Source organism: Micropterus salmoides, unplaced genomic scaffold (genome assembly GCF_014851395.1).
Source record: "Micropterus salmoides isolate LMB-PRFRI ecotype aquatic unplaced genomic scaffold, ASM1485139v1 Ms_hic_scaffold_11, whole genome shotgun sequence".
In the NCBI taxonomy this organism is placed as follows: Eukaryota; Metazoa; Chordata; class Actinopteri; order Centrarchiformes; family Centrarchidae; genus Micropterus; species Micropterus salmoides.
In genome coordinates, this window is record NW_024040152.1 from 13,420,061 (window position 1) to 13,439,261 (window position 19,201).

Genomic DNA, 19,201 nt, shown 5'->3' on the forward strand with positions numbered 1-19,201 from the left:
CGGCACAGTGGTGCAGTGGTTGTGGGCAGTGCACTGTCGCCTCACAGCAAGAAGGTCATGGGTTCAAACCCCGGTTTCCCAGGCCTTTCTGTGTGGAGTTTGCATGTTCTCCCCGTGTCTGCGTGGGTTCTCTCCGGGTGCTCCAGCTTACTCCCACCATCCAAAGACATGCGGGCTAGGTTAATTGGTGACCCTGAATTGTCCTTATGTGTGGCCCTGCGATGGACTGGCGACCTGTCCAGGGTGTACCCCGCCTTTCGCCCGATGCCAGCTGGGATAGGCTCCAGCCCCCTGCGACCCTGTACGCAGGATGGATGGATGTTCTGAATGCCCCCTCCTTAAAGGCTAAATGATTAGCATAATCATTTAATAATGCATTGCATTAAATAACGAGTTCAATGTACATTTTAAGTCAAGTGATCAATCAGAACATTGATCAGACTATCGTGAAAATAAATGTAAACATGGTCATCTTGTTTAAACGCAGAAAGAATCAAGGTAAACTGGTTTAAATACAGTGGGGGAAAAAAGTATTTGACCCCTTGCTGATTTTGCAGGTTTGCCCACTTACAAAGAATGCAACAATCTACAATTTTAATCATATGTACATTCTAACAGTGAAAGACAGAATCCCAAAGAAAATTCCAGAAAATCACATCATATGAATTTATAAAAATTGATCCATCTGATGAGGAAAAACAAGTATATGACCCCCTACCAAACAGCAAGTATTCTGGCTCCTACAAGCCAGTTAGTCTTTCTTTAAGACACAGCCCCAATCCCAACCAATTATCTACATCAAATACACCTGCCTCACCTCGTTACCTGTATAAAAGACACCTGTCAACACCCAAACAACCAGCATCCAACATCACCACCATGGGCAAGACCAAAGAGCTTTCTACGGACATCAGGGACAAGATTGTTGATCTGCACAAGGCTGGGATGGGCTACAAGAGAATCGGAAAGCAACTTGGAGAGAAAAGATCAACTGTCGGTGCAGTTATCAGGAAATGGAAGAAGCACCACACCACCGCCAACCTCCCTCGGTCTGGGCCTCCACACAAGATCTCGCCTCGTGGGGTGTCCCTGATCATGCGAACGGTGAGGAATCATCCCAAAACCACAAGGGGGGAACTGATGAATCAACTGAAGGCAGCTGGGACCACAGTTACAAAAGAAACGGTTGGTAACACACTACGCCGTCATGGATTGAAATCCTGCAGCGCACGCAAGGTCCCCCTGCTCAAGAAGAAACATGTACAGGCCCGCATGAAGTTCGCCATTCACCACCTGGACGACTCAGAAGAGGCCTGGAAGAAGGTGATGTGGTCAGATGAGACCAAAATAGAACTTTTTGGCCTCAACTCAACTCGTCGTGTTTGGAGGGCAAAGAACACCGAGTACAACCCAAAGAACACCATCCCCACCGTCAAGCATGGTGGTGGCAACATCATGCTTTGGGGGTGCTTTTCAGCCAAGGGGACGGGACAACTCCATCGTATTGAGGGGAGGATGGACGGGGCCATGTATCGTGGAATTCTGGACCAACATCTCCTTCCCTCAGTGAGAGAGCTGAAGATGGGTTGAGGATGGGTGTTTCAGCACGACAACGACCCTAAGCACACCGCCAAAGCAACAAAAGAGTGGCTGAAGAAGAAGCACATCAAGGTTCTGGAGTGGCCTAGCCAGTCTCCAGACCTGAATCCAATTGAAAATCTTTGGAGGGAGCTTAAAATTCGAGTTGCCAGGCGACAACCTCGGAACCTGAATGATTTGGAGGCTGTCTGCAGGGAGGAGTGGGCCAACATCCCTGCCGAAATGTGCACAAACCTTGTCACCAACTATAAAAACCGTTTGACATCTGTGCTGGCCAATAATGGCTTTTCTACAAAATATTAACATGCTGTTTGTCCAGGGGGTCAAATACTTGTTTTTCCTCATCAGATGGTTATCAATTTTAATAAATTCATATGATGTGATTTTCTGGAATTTTCTTTGGGATTCTGTATTTCACTGTTAGAATGTACATATGATTAAAATTATAGATCGTTGCATTCTTTGTAAGTGGGCAAACCTGCAAAATCAGCAAGGGGTCAAATACTTTTTTCCCCCATTGTATGCAGGGTCAGGGGTAGGGTTAGGCCCGCGGACAATTGCACTGATTCAACTATAATTTAAAGGGGAAAAAACATATCGAACGTTACCGTAGCCTTGCTTGTTACGTTACGATAACTAACGTTAGTCTTACTGTTAGCTAAAGCACAAGAATTACCAGTTACAAAGCATACTTTACTTAAAATGCACTAAAATTAACACAGCGCAAAGCAGCTAAATTGGTAATACACCCAACAACCTAAATTATAAGATGTTCAATTACCATACTTTGTCGAAATTTGGCATCCTCAGCTGTACTCCATCTGTCACATTTTCTTCTGCAACAAGAGCGGCCTAGATAAACGTGATCACGTTTTGTGCGCAGTGTCTTCTGGGACGAACCATATATGGAAGTTCAACTTCCGTTACGGTCTGCAGGCTGCAGCTGGACCCTTCTCGCTTGTGGGACAAAATATGAAAGTTCAACTTCCGTCATGTTTGGGTTAGGGGTTAGATGAGGATGATGCTAGCTAGTGCTGTGAATATTCTGTCAGTTCATGGGAGAGAATGTCGCTGTCGCCACCTGCTGGTGTAGCAAGTAAATTACTCCCAAATTTGCAAATCTCTGTTTACAGATCTCAGCGGGATAGAGTGGACAAAATTCCACAAATGTGTAAAAACAGTTTTGTGTGTAGAAATGGATCCACAAATGCTTAAATAACACTTTAAATGTGAAATAAAAACATCTTTGTACAGATTTAATTGTGTGTATTTGCAAATCGTGTGATATTTGTGTATATATATTTATTTACAGATCTCCGCAGTACATATTGGACAAAATTACACGACTGTGTAAAAAGAAAGTTACAAATACAACATAACCCACAAATTCACAGGAAGTAATCTGCAAATGTGTAAAAACAGTTTTGTGTGTACACATCACTCTGTACTTTTGTGGATATGATTTTACACATCACAAATGTAAAAATACACATTTGCAGATAGTGAAATATTTGCGAATCATTGTACTCATTTGTAGATTGTCTTCTGTGGGTTACAAATATTAAAACTTCCGTAATCTGGAAAAGATCAGATTCCGTGTGACTTGGCCTGTTCACGCTGTCAGAAAAAGATCAGATCTGAGTCACATATGGGCAAAAAAATCCCAATGATAATAATATTGTAGTGAACAACGGTGTGGATTTGTGCATTCTATATTGAATAAATTTGGAGCTACTCCAAATTCCTCTCTCCTCCCCCAGAGAAGAAGGGGGGGGGGGTCAAAGTTGCTTTCTCTAAGTGCTATCCCTGACCATAAAACTGGCACCTTTTTGATTCCGAAGCTGATAACGCAGGGCCTGACTGTTAAATGATTGATGACCCCACACATGATTCCGTGGCAACTGACCTTGCTCTTTGTTTTATCATCCCATCAAAGGAACACCCGTGTCTCACCCAAGTTGTGACATAACCCAGAGAGCCGAACTTTAAATAACCAAAGACTGGAGTCTCCAAAGACTCAAAGCATTTAGTTACTTGATTACATTTGCCTCTATTTGAGTAGTTATGTTAACATGTTGTTGCTATCTGTTGTTGATATTAGTGCTGAAAAGAGTCTAAATAAGTACTTTTGCAGTGTTTTTATTTTCAGCAAGACACTCCTTCATCTAATGTAATCAATGCTTGTTCATAATACTTTCCTACAAAATTCCTTTAGAAATGATGATAAAGAAATGTCTTACTATACTCTTAATTGCCAGCTTGAATTTAAGGATGAATCAACAATAATTCCCCGGTTCCTAAGGAGAGATGATCTTGGATTAATCTAAGCGTCCGGCGTGCCTCGCCAGGCAACGCCCTCAGAGTCAGCCAGCGAAACAGGCCTTTTGTTCGCTTGAATCTACACACGTGAAGTGCTGCGACATCGATCTGCCCCTCAGTTTGTTTTATTTTCTTTCTTTCTTTTGTTTTGTTAAAGTTATCAGTCCGTTAAGTTATACTGAACTAATTCAGGAACGACCAAGTTCCATTTTTAAGCTTTTTCGTTGAGCCAACTTCACCGAGGTCAGACCAAGCCACGTGGTCTCGCCAGCGGCAACAAAGGAAACCTGAAAACAGCCGAATTGCCAGACGGAGGACGGCGTTTTCTTCAGTCAGACACGGAGAACCCCGGAGAATCCCTAGGAAAAAGCCAGGATCGGGCAGCTAGCGTGGGACCCGTGCAACAGGCCAAAGCAGTCCGACAAGCCGTAAGACCTAACAACATTCTGTGTTCAGAGATTTCCTTTTAACTCCTAAACTCATAACGTTAGCTGACTTTCATTAGTTCTCCTATGCCGTCTAGGATTGCTACAATATTGTTAATGATAATAATCCTAATTTTAAAGATAATAATAACAACAATAATTACAATAGGACTAGTAATAACAATTGTTGCAGAGGGTGTCGAGCAGGAACATGGGGGCAGCAAGTGACTCACAACCAGAGACCCAGAGCCAGAAGCACCTGCAGAAAGTGATAGGAGAGGAGAGGGACGAGAAAGCACAAGACAACGATAAAAGGAAGAAGTCACATGCATTAATGGGATCAGGTTGCATACAGAGGGAGAGAAAGAGGAGAACTAAGGGATGGTTCAGGACTCACCAGAGCCAGCCCTAATTATGAGCTTAATTATGAGAAAGTCTTAAGCCTACTCTTAAACATGGAGATGGTGTCTGCCTCCAGAACACAAACTGGAACCTGGTTCCACAAGAGAGGAGCTTTATAGCTGAATGCTCTGGCTCCCATTCTACTTTTGGAGACTCTAGGAACCACAAGTAACCCTGCATTATGGGAGCGCAGTGCTTTGATGGGGTAGTAAGCTCTTTAAGATAAAATAGTGCCTGAACTTTAAGAGCTTTGTAGGTGAGCTGAAGAATTTTCAATTTGTTCCGCACGCGAGGCAGAACGTAACAAAAACTTATTTAAGCAGCCTAGTCGGGATGGGGTCCAAGAGGCAGGCTGATGGTTTAGATGAAGAAGTTATTGAAGTTAGTTGGTAAAGACCAAGGGAAGCAAGGCAGTCTAAACATAGATCAGGCTTTACAGCCTTTCTAATGTTCCTGAGTTTAGAGATAAGTTGGTGCCAGTTGAGGGCAGGTCTTGGTGAAATTTGTTTCTAGTTAAAATATTCTCATTAAAGAAGCTCAGGAAGTTGTTACTACTGAGGGCTCTGAGAATACATGGCTCAATAGAACTGTGACTCTGTCAGCCTAGCTACAACGCTGAAAAGAAACCTGGAGGAGTTCTTATTATCTTATATAATATTATTATTATTATCTTATCCTCTATTAATGACGAGTAACACACTGCTCTGGCACTGGCCTTCCTCTAACTTTTAGGACTATCTTGCCAAATTAAACAAGAATTTTCCAGTTTGGTGGAACGCCAATTCTTCTAGTTTCTGTAATTATTTACTTTAATTTGCAAGTATCAGTGTTATACCATGGAGATAACAGTCTTTGTTTTATTTCCTTTTTTAGAGGGACAACAGAGTCGAGTTTCATTTGCAGCAAGCCTGCAGCACTTTCAACAAGATGATCAAATTGGGAGGGACTGAAATTAGCGTAGGAGCCCTCCGTTACTTTGAGCTGGTAATGAATTAAAAGCTGATGGAAACACATCCTTAAATTTAGCTACAGCACCATAAATTTTTGCCTGATGGCGTGTAGTTCAGCAAGAGAAACTCAAAATTTATTATCAAAGCTCACACGTAATGTACTCACAAAACATGACTCAAGGTGGTTCACAAAAAACTATTTATTGAACAAGGTTAAAAAAACTTGCAGGCAGTAGTACAAAATTGCAGGGCAGAAGTCGTAGTCTAAAAACAGATGGCAGAGATCAAAACACACTAAGGCACACACTGGGAAATTGCTGGAACACTGACACAAGGGATCAAGACGAACTGGAACAGGCACAAAGGGAACTTATACATGGGGGGGGCACCAGGCAGCCTGACCCTCGGCCTGCTAGCGCCTCCATGGCTGGCCCTGTGCCCTGGCCTGCTAGCACACCTGCGGCTAGCCCTCTGTCTGATTCCCGTCCTGCCGGCTGCATGCTGGAAAGCCTCCTCCTGTCTGTCCGGGCTAGCACTGCTAGCCGCCCACCTGGTTCCCGGCCTGCTAGCACTGCAGCGGCTCACCAGCAAGCCCGCCTGCCTGCTCCGTCCCCCTCAAAGTTGGCTCCATCATCCAGGTTGGTTGGGGACACATGGACATCTAGCTCTCTGGCTGCCTTTTTGCTGGACACTGCCTTGGAGCCAGAGAGTGAACAGACTGAAAGCCCCCAACCAACCAGACACCAGCCAGAAGGCAACCGGTCAACTACCAGGCTGCTAGCTGACCGGTTGCCTTCTGGCTCCGTTGATGGTCCAGTCGACTCCAGCTCCAGAGCCTCCGCCGGTGGCCCAAAAATCCAAAAATCCTCCCATCAGCCACCTGCCGGTCTGCTCTGCCCCCTCCCGGTCCCCGGTCGCCCCTGGTCCCATATCGCCTTAGACTTCGTCACCGGTCTCCCCAAATCCAACGGAAACACTGTCATCCTCACTGTCGTCGACCGTTTCTCTAAGTCCGCCCACTTTGTCCCCCTACCCAAACTCCCCACTTCCTTGGAAACCGCCCGCCTCCTCATCAACCATGTCTTCCGCCTGCATGGCATCCCGCTGGACATCGTCTCCGACCGGGGTCCTCAATTCACATCTCAGGTCTGGAAAGCCTTCTGCCGCGCTTTTGGCGCCACCGCCAGCCTCTCTTCAGGTTACCAACCCCAGACCAACGGGCAAACCGAGCGGGTCAACCAAGAACTGGGGGCGGCGCTCAGGTGTGTGGCGTACAGGAACCCAGCCTCCTGGAGCTCTCAAATCCCCTGGATTGAATACGCCCATAACTCCCAGGTTTGCGCTGCCACTGGTATGTCCCCCTTCATGGGCTCTCTGGGCTACCAACCCCCCCTGTTCCCGTCTCAAGAAGTGGAAGTGGGTTCCCCTCAGTACGGGCCCACTTCCGCTGCTGCTGCCGCATCTGGAGGGAGGCCACGGCCGCCCTGCAGCGCACCGCGATCCGCAATCGCCGGTTGGCCAACCATCATCGCACTCCAGCCCCCGCCTACCGGCCTGGACAGGTGTTTCCTCCAGAGACCTCCCCCTGCAGACCACTTCCAAAAAACTCTCCCCCCTCAACCGGAAGGTCCACTCGGTCTTCCACGTCTCTCGGATCAAGCCCGTCTCCACTAGCTCCCTCTCCGTACCAGCGGCAGTGCCTCCCCCTCCCCGGAGCGAAGGCCACCCCGCTTACACTGTACACCGCCTCCTTGACGTGCGACGTAGAGGCCGAGGCTACCGGTACCTGGTGGACTGGGCCGGCTACGGCCCAGAGGAGCGCTCCTGGATCCCTGCCAGCCAAATCCCGGACCGTTCCCTCCTTACCGACTTCTACCGAGCACACCCAGACAAACCGGGGGGTCCGCCTGGAGGCGTCCGTTGGGGGGGGGGCACCTGTCGCGGTGACAGCCCGGCTGTTGGTGAGTGTCCTGTTTCTCCTTTCCCTCGCATTCTGTTTTTTTCCTGTGCTTTCTCTCTCTGTGTGTGCTCTCTCCCTCTCTGCTCCGGAGCCCGGCTGGCTACCCACACCTGCACCTCGTTAACCTCCATCCCCGGCCGCCGCACCTGCCTGCCATCAGCCTCATCGCGACCAGTATTTTACCCCGGCTTTCCACTCCATCCTCGCTCCATCGTCGCAGCTCCTGACTTGGTGTCACCGCTTCGTTCTGGCTCTTTAGAAATTTCCCTTTGTTTCACGCCCTAGTTACCTGCTAACCCTGTCTGTCTGTTTCCTCCTGCCAGGTTCACTCACCTCTGCCTCCCAGCTCGGCCAGCCGGGCTTGCTCGCCAGCCTCCTCCTCTCGCCGCCTCCACGACGCCCTCCGGCTTCCCCCCTTGCACCCCGCCGGGTCCCCAGTCACCGCGTTCTCTCCTCCACTTCTAAGCCTAAGCTCCTTCCGCTCCTCCAGCCGCTCGGTCCCCCGCGTCCTCGCCTGCCACTCCCCTTCTTTCCTTCCGTCCCTCCTCATCCCCCGTCTTTCCTCAATAAACCTCTTTTGCAAATCCTAAGCATTGCGTTTGGGTCCGTTCTGTCTCCTACCGTTACAACAACAGCAGAAGACCCCACCGGGTACCACTCATCTCCACTACAAATAGGAAAAAGAGACTACAATTTGCAAGAGCTCACCAAAATTGGACAGTTGAGGACTGGAAAAATGTTGCCTGGTCTGATGAGTCGCGATTTCTGTTGAGACATTCAGATGGAGTCAGAATTTGGCTTAAACAGAATGAGAACATAGATCCATCATGCCTTGTTACCACTGTGCAGGCTGGTGGTGGTGGTGTAATGGTGTGGGGGATGTTTTCTTGGCACACTATAGGCCCCTTAGTGCCAATTGGGCATCGTCTAAATGCCACGGCCTACCTCAGCATTGTTTCTGACCATGTCCATCCTTTTATGGCCACCATGTGGTGGAATGGGAGCTTCGTGCCCTGGATGTGCATCCCACAAATCTCCATCAACTGCAAGATGCTATCCTATGAATATGGGCCAACATTTCTAAAGAATGCTTTCAGCACCTTGTTGAATCAATGCCACGTAGAATTAAGGCAGTTCTGAAGGCGAAAAGGGGTCAAACACAGTATTAGTATGGTGTTCCTAATAATCCTTTAGGTGAGTGTATATACCTGGTGTTTCTGTCTTGTCTTTGTTGGGTCATACCTCCAGCTACGTTGTGTACCTAGTGTTGCAGTGTTCGTAGTGTTTCTGCTCAGTCTTGTCACCCTGTTTTGGATTTTGGACTTCTGTTGGATTACTTTGTTTGCCACTCAGCCTGTAAGTGTGCTCACCTTCAGTTGTTTTAATAAATCTCTGAACTGTACCAGTCAGCCTTCGTGTCCTGCGTTTGGGTCCTCCAACCCGCCTCTCCACACCACGAATCCTGACAGTCACAGGGTTTTGATGTAATTTTTGGGACTACATAGAACCGTCCCTGCAGGCTTTGGTCGGCTTTACCGTTTCAACTGTAGCTTACCCCTTTGCCCGGAACAAGACACAAGATGAATCACTGAAACAATGCAGGAAGTCGTAACAGACATAAACTGAACACATAACCTAACTGCGGGAGCTGGGCGTGACAGTTATCCAATAGTGGTCAGATAAAAAGGGATTCTGTGGGAACACTATTAAATATTCAGTTTCAATACCATATACCAGAACAAGGTCGAGGGTGTGGTTAAAACTGTTAGTTGGTTTATGAACACTTTGAGAGAAGCCAGTTGAATCTAATAGAGATACAAACGCAGTATTAAGGCTATCATTCTCAACATCCACATGAATATTAAAATCCCTTACAATAATAATTTTATCCATTTAAAGCCCCCTCCAGCCAGTTTTAACTGGCGTTTTTAGTTAACGTTCTTTCTGAAACAGAGAACGGTGGTGTGGTTAATAGTCAGACGTAATCAATTACCATGACAACCAAAAACTGACCGGCTGGAGTGTTCACTAACGATATGCTGTGTTAACATCACTACACTCTAAAGTTTAGTACACTTCACTGTCTGGCAGGTGTCGCTTACCCATGATAGAAGCTAATGTGCGCATACCGTACCACCCCCACACCTCCCACATCCCCACGGTACGGGGTCAATTACTCTGTTGAACTGTATGTAAAGAATTCTGATACCATTTCCTCTGCCGACGCATTGGTAAAAAGGCCGTCAGTAAAATGAATGTTACAGACTGTTCATGAGACGGTGGCAAGTGAAAGTGCGACGTGTTTTCTGTCATCTCTCCTCCAACACCGCACGCACAGATGCCATGATGAAAATGAACACACTAAACCAAGAGGAGGAAACTAAAAAATAAAATGAAGACCCTCTGTTAGTTAACTTTCTGCAAGAACTATGCTAGCTAAATGCACCTGGCTAACTACAACTTAGTTAACTTAGCTAACTAAACTAGAAAGACAAACCGACCATCAGACACAGAGAGACATACCTACTGTAAGTTCTAAGTAAATTACAAAAATTAAATTGGTTAACTTGCTCACAATGATGTTTATCTGTTTGATGCTCTGACTTAACGAGGCGTGACAGCGTGACAGTTTTTTTAACGAGACATTAGGCTTTAAGGACTAAAGTTGACAAAAACTCTGCAAATTATGACCATGTGCAGCCAACATTATCAAGCATCAGCTAAATGAATGGAATGTGAATTCCTCCAAGTTGTGTGGTCTGTAGAGATTTCCCCGAACACACAGGTGATTGCTATACTTTCCTCGACCATATTTGAGAGAATGCCTTGTGTAAATATTTGTTATTTTAAGCATGCAAAGTATGGGTGTTCCAGGCCTCCCTTAACTGCTCTAGCTTTTTGGAATCTAAGGAAAACAACTATGTGCAGTGAAAGTCTGTCAATGTCATCCATGGATCCATCCTCAAAAGAGTGAAATGTGGTGTAAAATGTATATGCAAAACACATCCCTCCAAAGATGCTCAATTCTCTGGCTATGGACACATTCCCCTGTAATGAATCTCCGGCACTCAATGCCCTGCACAATGAATCTGGCCACATGCAAGTTCTTACCACCATTATTTGATCTGACTCTATGATAAAGCAATATAAATATCGTCACTGACATTTTCAAATAGCCTACCAAGAAGTATATTGAAGTTGCAGCCTACATTATCAAGACCCAGATGAAACAGGTGTTGTGTATTAATTTGCTGTTCAGTATATTCTGTGTGAACTATACATTAATATGTTAATATGTGTAACTAGTATAAGTGTAATCACAGAAAAAGTCCCTACAAGCTGCTGTAATTAGGACATGTAGTTCATAGGCCTAAAGCTTTGTGCCTCTTCTCTCTGCCGCCAGACTGCTAGGGTTCAACTAAAGGACAGGTGTGTTTGTTCACCAACCCACTGGGACTTTCCTCTTATCCAGGTGTTGTTGGGGTATGTTTGATTGTATCTGCACTGGGATGGCGTGGCTAGCAATAAAACGTGTCAAGGATAATTAGGAGTACAGATAGCGTGATCAATAATAAAAATGTCAAGGGAATTGATTAAGTGTGAAACAATGGTGAAATCAGATTGAGATGTGACAACAGACATCAAGGCAATAAAACACCATTCCAAAGAGAAATACCATTATGTTTGAGGAAAAGACAGGGTTTTTTTTAAATAGAAAGGGACCTTACAAAGGGTTCCACCTTAGAAAGAAAGGAGGTCAAACAGAGGTAAAAAAGGCAGTGCAGAGAAGTTGAAAGTCAGTTGTTGCATGCCAGCATGTCACCTCGGGCCTTTGTTCTTGTAAAAGAATGGAACTTTAATGCATCGATCTCTGACCATCTCCAGTGAATGTTTTGTACTTCAATTATTGTCTATTTTTGTCTAAAATTGTCTATTTTTGCAGAGAATAAAAATGTTGGAAAATAGACTTTTTCATCTAGCCCAGTCCTGAATTTTATCTTCGACACAGGCTACCAAGATCGCACGTTTACTCTATAGTGTCCTACCAAGAATGGCAGCACTGCTGATGAAAAGCAGAGATGGGAAGAACACCACAGGTGTACAAGTATTCCACATTCTCACACAGGCTTCCTAAATTATATCTTTTATCAGTAACCTATACTGGAGTTGGGAATTTTTTGTTGGTTTTCTTGAGAATGATTGAAATAACAATAAGTATAATATTGTTTGACTGCGTTCCCATGTTATTTTCATTTGGTTACATGAATGGCTGGTCGCTCTCACCATCCTGAAAAAGAGAAACTATTTTAATATTTATTTATAACACTTAAATATAAGATAATTTCTCTGAAAACCACTGTTTTAACTTTAACCAAGCATTTAAGTAAATTGTCACATGAAATGTAAACAACTGTAGGCCCAGATTATTAGCCTACTGTTGCTCAAGTACTTAAGTACTTTTATGCAACTTTAGAAATCTATTCCACTGCATCTCAGAGGTACATATGGTACTTTTTACTCCACTACATTTGTATGACAGCTCTTTAGTTACCTTTTTTGATTCCCTCCCTGTCAAGTGAAAGCCATGTATTTCCTGATGAGGTGATTCTGAATGTCTGTGATACACTGAAGTGTTCCTTTCTATGTTATATGACAGTTCTCATTCTTGAGCTAAATAAACTATTCAAACACCCTTTGGTTTAGCTGGAAAATGCATCGTCACAAAGCTGAAAACAGGGCAGTTTTTCTGAGGTCATGAAAAGTTGACTTTTTAGAGATAGATGGTTCTCACAGCACAGCCATATGATGCATGGCTGCAGATTAAACTACCCAACAGTACAGTGGGTACGGAAAGTATTCAGACCCCTTTAAATTTTTCACTCTTTGTTTCATTGCAGCCATTTTCCAAAAATCAAAAAAGTTCATTTTATTTCTCAGTAATGTACACTCAGCACCCCATCTTGACAGGATATCCCTGTACTTGGCCGCATTCATCTTTCCCTCGATTGCAACCAGTCGTCCTGTCCCTGCAGCTGAAAAACACCCCCACAGCATGATGCTGCCACCACCATGCTTCACTGTTGAGAATGTATTGGACAGGTGATGAGCAGTGTCTGGTGTTCTCCACACATACCGCTTAGAATTAAGGCCAAAAAGTTCTATCTTGGTCTCATCAGACCAGAGGATCTTATTTATCACCATCTTGGAGTCCTTCAGGTGTTTTTTTTAGAAAACTCCATGCGGGCTTTCATGTGTCTTGTACTGAGGAGAGGCTTCCGTCGGGCCACTCTGCCATAAAGCCCCGAATGGTGGATTGCTGCAGTGATGGTTGACTTACTACAACTTTCTCCCATCTCCCGACTGCATCTCTGGAGCTCAGCCACAGTGACCTTTGGGTTCTTCTTTACCTCTCTCACCAAGGCTCTTCTCCCCCGATAGCTCAGTTTGGCCGGACGGCCAGCTCTAGGAAGTGTTCTGGTCGTCCCAAACGTCTTCCATTTGAGGATTATGGAGGCCACTGTGCTCTTAGGAACCTTAAGTGCAGCAGAAATTTTTTTGTAACCTTGGCCCGATCTGTGCCTTGCCACAATTCTGTCTCTGAGCTCTTCAGGCAGTTCCTTTGACCTCATGATTCTCATTTGCTCTGACATGCACTGTGAGCTGTAAGGTCTTATATAGACAGTGTGTGGCTTTCCTAATCAAGTCCAATCAGTATAATCAAACACAGCTGGACTCAAATGAAGGTGTAGAACCATCTCAAGGATGATCAGAAGAAATAGACAGCACCTGAGTTAAATATGAGTGTCACAGCAAAGGGTCTGAATACTTATGACCATGTGATATTTCAGTTTTTCTTTTTTAATAAATTTGCAAAAATTTCTACTTTTTTCTGTCAAGATGGGGTGCTGAGTGTACATTACTGAGAAATAAAATGAACTTTTTTGATTTTTGGAAAATGGCTGCAATGAAACAAAGAGTGAAAAATTTAAAGGGGTCTGAATACTTTCCGTACCCACTGTATATAAAGTAGTAAAAATGAGCTCAACCATTAACATCTACTGCAGTAAAATGCAATATACACATTAATGCAGCTGAAATATTTATCTAGAAACATCATACATAAAATAGAAACAATATATGAAAATTTGATTTAACTACACATTTCTGGTAGATTATTATGAATTACCTTAGTATTCGATTCCGAACACAGCCCTAGTCAGAGCATCATGAGCATTATCTTCTGTTGTGAGCTAAACCAGTTCTACTGCCACTTTGAGAGTCAATCGGACACCATTTTGCGTGTTGTATGTATGATATGATATTACAATTGTCCTACACAGCAGCTGGAGATGACTCAGTTGACGTCTTCTATCTCTGGGAAATTTGCTTCACTCCCACCAAATGATCCTGCTCAGTGGTGACAACATCTGTCTGACCAAGTAAGGACTGACTTGGTTTGCAGGGGTCCCTGATTTTAAAATATTGCTGATTGAACCTTTTCAATCATTTATTTGCACACAGTGTTCTTTTCATGGCCCTTCATGTTGCCAGTTCATTGTGTGACAGGGGCCCCAAGATCATGATTATTTATAGGGCCAGTCCTGTGTGGGGGCTGGTGTCAGTCCCAGCTACAGAAAATAATGCTTAGTGTAAATTAATGTAGATCAGGGGCAGACTATGGGGTTTTTACCTAGAAGTTACTGATTTAGCTTAGTAAGGACAAACAGGCTGTGGCTCATGGTTGCCCGTTTTGAATTAAACTAACAACATGATGATCATGTTGTCAGTAGCTAATATTACATATAGCACCAATACCAAGTTGTGAAAGAGGCATAACTTGGGGTTGCAAACTCATACGATCAGTCAATTCAGCAAATAATGCATGAGTTTGCCCCCCCCTGTCGGTTGTGGGGCCCCAAGCAGGCTCAGTTAGCATATAGGAGAGGCCGCCTCTGATAAAGCAGTTCTTTCTTTACCAGACTTCACTAATCTATCAGGCAATCTTTGATAAGTTTTTCTTTTATTACTGTGATTTTGTTTTTCCCAAATAAATGGCAGCTTGACAGGTATGAGACATCTGGTCTGAAAGTGTGAGCAAGAGGGCAGCAATGGAAAGCTGACATCAGGACATGATGACTCTTCATTTGAAGTCTTATGATCTGAGTTAAACAGCTCAAAACAATAATTCTGTCAATTTCTGCCAAATATTCTGAAACTACTGGATAATTTTTGTTTAAATGACTTTTATAGTGGATTATGCAGTTCACCACTATCCCCTAAAACAGGTTGGCTGGCTGGTCCACTGTAATGTGAGGAGATGATGCCATTCAACCTAGAGGGGCACTTTGCCATGTTTTATCAACCATAGGAGTATCCAAGAGAAAACCTTTTGTACATGGATCACTATAGACAGAGGTGATGGCCTTTTAACAATATGGCAAACTGATGTCAGTCCTGACTATGACAATATCTCTGGATGATATCTGTACAGCATATATTATTAATAATAGACCAACTTAAATCACAGTATAGACCTTCAGAATGACTAAATTATAGAAAATCTTACATATAAAAGAATATGGATCCGGGAGGATGTCGAGCAACTTTAGGACTAACTGGTTGATTGGTTCATTCAAAGACTTCTACCTGACAGTGTGTTCTCTTCGTTTGCGAATAGTAATGAAATATAAGACATTTCTAAATCAAAATAAAATCTAACAAGTCGATTTGAACGTTTAAAACATAATTTCTTCTCTAAGTCGTCTGAGTGGCTAAATATAGACCTCACTGTGGTTTTCCTTTTGGACTACAGGAGTCCTGAGTCACCAAGCCAATATGATGAAATCAGGAGAGCGAAACAGTAATGGATAAATGCTGTCTTCATGGCGCTCCTGGTACTAGGCTACAACCCAAGTCTTGCTGTAATGAGTGGGTGTTTAGCTGAGTAGCATTTCCCACTGGCACGCGAGAATCAAATACAAATCTATTGTTCTAACAATGTTCCATTGATTTTATACTCGAGCCTTGATTCCAAAGAGGACCTCCTATTTTATATCTATGTGCTCCCTAATACATATTTTATTTAGCCTAGTAATGGTAAATTATAGGTAGCCTAGGACTAATTACGGTATAACTAGCCTAAATAGTTTTAATAGAGTAAGGCGTACTAAAAGCTTTGGTTTAAAGATCAGTTAAATCAGATTTTAATCCCACTTTGTTCTTCAGACGTTCCTTGACACAAGGGCAGGTTATGATACAAAATCGACTATGTTAGGCTATATATTTGTTATTTATATATCTATGCAAAACTAAACTGTCCTGCTTACACTTATATTAATTTTTTTTTTTTCATTTTCCACTCCTACATTTGTGTGGGAAAACGCCTCCACACTGCGAATACCCACGTCTTCCTTCCTCATGTGCAAAAATGTCCCTGTCTCTCTTGTTACAACAAATGTTTCACTCAATTTATACCTGAGCTTTGTTCCAAAAGATGACCTCTTATTTTATAGGCTACATCTGTATTTTGTAATGGTAAACTATGTAATTACATTTTCGTAAGAACTAAGTCTTAAATAAATCAAGTTGAATTAGTTATATTAGTTAATAGTTAAAAAGGTCGACACGTTTCAATCCCACTTTGTCCTTCAGACGCTGATATATTCAATATAAGTACTTTTAAACCAATATCTTATTTTAAAGTTAAGCAGAACTATACTATCCTGTTTCCAGTTATATTAAAACGACGTTTCTATGTCCCATTCATTAATTATTGTGGAGAAACACCTCGCTTTCACTGTTATGAATGTTAATGCAGAGCCATAAAATAATTAACAACAGCTATCAATTCGTTTTCAACTAATCGTTCTTTTACCTCAGAGACATTTTTCAACTGAACAGTTCATCCTGCTGTCGGGTAAGAACTGCATTCAGTTGTTTTGTTGTGTCCCAGCCTGGTTCAGCAGATCCTTGCTGATAAGGATTTTCCCAAACAAACCAGCAGGACAAAATATTACAGGAAACGCACTGAGGAGGCCTACATGAGCGAAAATTGTACTGTGAGCCACATAATCAAGGGGGATATATGACAACCCATGATTTAACTTTTTTTTTTCTGCCTTTTTGCGGGGGGCGTGGGGGGCAGAATGTCTCATGCCAGGTAATTTCTTTCTCGCCACGTTTTCCCCCTGCAACCTCTTACTGAAGAAGGGGAGCAGATCTATAAAGCCATAACACAAAATGTTATAGAGCTAACGTGAAACATACATTTATTGAGACAGAAGTGTACAATCACACTTAAAAGCTTTGTCACAGAGAACATAGGCCTATCTCTCCTATTGGTGTGATTGACATCCAGGCGTTGTTTAAGCCCGCTGTGATTTTGTCCTGTTAAGTAGGCTTACTAAGTACATTTACTTAAATAGGTAGGCCTACTTGTACTTTACGTCCATCCATCCATCCATCCATCCATCGTCAACCGCTTATCCTGCGTACCGGGTCGCGGGGGGCTGGAGCCTATCCCAGCTGGTATCGGGCGAAAGGCGGGGTACACCCTGGACAGGTCGCCAGTCCATCGCAGCTTGTACTTTACTTGAATATCTTAATTTCAAGCTACTTTATACTTCTTTTTGCTACACTACATTTATTTAACCGATTGGCTTATAGTTAGTCCTTACAGATTAAAAAAACCCAAAACTAATGAGGCAGACATTATCTAGGAGATCAAATGAAGAGTCAGCAGGAAGCTCCGACGATAAACTGTCAGGAATCAGTGAAGCAGTCAGGATGCCACCTGAGGTTGTGGTGAGACACATCTGTGCTGGTAAAAAAATGTTACGGTTAAAGAAAAGTAAGGAATTCGACACAGTCACCAGAAACATAGACCTAAAGGCATGCACTTACGAAACTTGAACGTCAGAATATAAATAAGTAGGCCTAGGCTATGTCATCCACTGAAAAAAATAAAAGATAAATGAGCAGCATGAACATTATGGTGTCACTTTTCACCAGATGAATCCTCCCTTTTTTCCGTCATTCAACCAAGAATGTAAAAATTAGTAGGAATGGTAGTCCCTACCAACATCGACCTCTGAATTTTCTCTAGCATCTATCTCTGGGTAGCTGGCTCTGCGTACCCCTGTCTTGGACACCTTTGCTCTGTCTGGTTCTCATTGTACCACGTAAGTTAATTCCCAAAACATAAGACACAAACGATGAGGGAATACAGTATCATGCTAACCATGTTGACTCAGAAGGGATTATATTAAGTGATATTTGAAAGCAATACGGGAATGCCTGAGAGCCTACTGCATTTTATTCCATTATATTTTGAATTGTCTCCTGCCATCGGAATTGTGTGCTTCTCTTTACACAAATAGATACAAAAAATAGATATCTTTACACATAGGCTTAAAGATTTTTCCACCATGAATTGATGCAAAAAGGCAGATATGGGTACAGGGAAAAAATCGCCTGAATGCAGGAAATGAGGTGTTTAATGCCCAGAATTTTCTGAGGGACGACCCAGACACCCGCGTAAGCTCCAGTGTCGAAACAACATATGGCTTTGTATTCAAACTTTATCTCCACAGGGTGGTGGGGTAAAAAATCATGTATTCCGACTTTAAATCCTGCTGAAGTATATTCCACATGAGTGGACAAAATGTTTCAACACCTCAGTCGTAAAGTGGTATTATCAATCAATTATTAAATATACATTTCACGTATTTTCTGTAACCTGTAACAGTACGTTGCATCTTTTTATTAACATAGGCTATTATACTTTTATAAAGCGAATAAAAGCATATTTCTGTGAAGGCTATTTGTTGGTGTGAATACACTCACTGGAATGTCCGGATGTGACAGGTTTAATGCGACTGTTACTGAGCTTTTTTAAGTGTCATATTTGTAGGTGATCACGTGGGAGGAGTGGCTAATTGGTGCTATTTAATCATGGGCCTATCTGTTTGCATCTTGTTGCATTTCATACTCTGGTGCTGCTGTCTGTTAGATTCTCCAAAAAAAAGACTCCCAGATGGTACTGCTGTGGGCTCTCGTGTTGGGTATGCTTTTTCAGCTGGATTTTAGTTGTGTAAGAGACTGTTTGAAAACAATATAATCATGCTTCTTGTTACATCCTTTCAGCTTGGCTGGCTTGCGGCTTCACCACTGTCTGTGGTAAGTAAGGCTGAGTAATTTTCCTTGATTGTCTGAGCTCCTGGCGCAGGGTCACTCATTGGGTAGCCCCTCTTACAACTGATTGCCTATTGTTTTATGTGATGTACTGGTTCAATTTTTCTCGTCCTGGCTGGGATGCTTTATAAAGTTGTTCGCTGCAGCTCAGTTTGCTTTTTTACTATTGTCGTGGGTCCAAAAACCAGGATTACACTGTAGGCTACTGTGGGGTCCCAGTTTTTTAGGGACCAGAATGCTGGACCCCACAAGATTAGGGGGCTTTAGGGGTCAAGACTTGGTTTTAGGATTCAGGTTAGAATTACGTTAAGGTTAGGTGTAGGGCTAGGTTAGGTATGTAGTTGTTATGGTAA